At 40.1% G+C, this 1,109-nt stretch overlaps 1 protein-coding gene across 1 annotated transcript in view; it reads left to right on the top strand.

The window, feature by feature from the left end:
- LOC101857599 overlaps nucleotides 1–1,109 on the top strand; it is a gene marked incomplete at its 3' end in the record, with an annotated part of 55,333 nt that overhangs the window by 14,079 nt on the left and 40,145 nt on the right.

The raw sequence follows: 1,109 nt of genomic DNA, 5'->3' as shown, positions 1-1,109 counted from the left end.
AACACACACACACACACACACACACACACACACACACACACACACACACACGTACACACATGCTCACTTATGCTCACTCCAGTAGACAAACACGCGCACACACACACACACACATACACACACACACAATCACACGGTTCTCTTCACACCGTCTATACACACACCCTTTTATGACTGGGTTATTGAATTCTGTGTACCTACTTCGTGAAAAGAGTCATAGGGCCTAAAGGGGGTAGATGAGAACCTAATGAATTCTGGGTAGAGCGGACTCTAGTAAGTTGGAATATTGACTCGACCTGTATTCCGGCAAACGTCTGGTGTTTTGCTTATGGTGTTAAAATAATCCTCAGTATATTTTTCATCTTTCAAAAGACTAACTGTAACACGATCTGTTGGTTTGAATAGTTTTTTATTTTTATTTTGAAGAAGTGAATGGAGGGAGTGAACTGAACGGGAAAAGGGTCAGGACAGAGAATCAAAGGTAATAAAATATAGCAGTGTCGAGTATAACTTAAGGATCTGAGGCTGTATCAGTTATAATGAGTTAGCTGCCTTGCGCTCCACGCTTAGTTCAAGAGCACTGGACACTGGAAAGCGCTTCGGGAGGTCAGTTCACGTTGTACCCACTGTCAGCTTCCATATATTACTGATGTTACGGGCCCTGTTCTGCTGAAGTATAAAGAGGATAGGACACAGAACAATTAGTTTGCATCCCGTGCGTTTGGTTTTATTTATTTATTTATTTATTTATTTATTTATTTATTTATTTATTTATTTATTTATGTACAGGAACACGATACCTTCCTGTGCGACTTGAAATTGTTGGGAAAGTGCTGGCGCCCTTCGGATATTAAGGGATTGTTTTTCTACCTGATCAATTTGCGTTTTTATCTTATGTTAAGTAGTTGCCACCATTGTTATGATGGTGTGTTTCCCGTTAAGTCCTGAATAAACGTTTACGACATTATGTGTAGCATTGGCTTGCGGGCCGATACATGATAATTTTTCGTGAAACTTTAAAAAGTGACTACCGAGAACAGAAGTTCTATAGCAGAAAATCTCTCTCTCTCTCTCTCTCTCTCTCTCTCTCTCTCTCTCTCTCTCTCTCT

Source organism: Aplysia californica, unplaced genomic scaffold (genome assembly GCF_000002075.1).
Source record: "Aplysia californica isolate F4 #8 unplaced genomic scaffold, AplCal3.0 scaffold00673, whole genome shotgun sequence".
NCBI lineage: Eukaryota > Metazoa > Mollusca > Gastropoda > Aplysiida > Aplysiidae > Aplysia > Aplysia californica.
The sequence above is the reverse complement of the archived record's forward strand: the minus strand, read 5'-3'. Positions and strand labels throughout refer to the sequence as shown.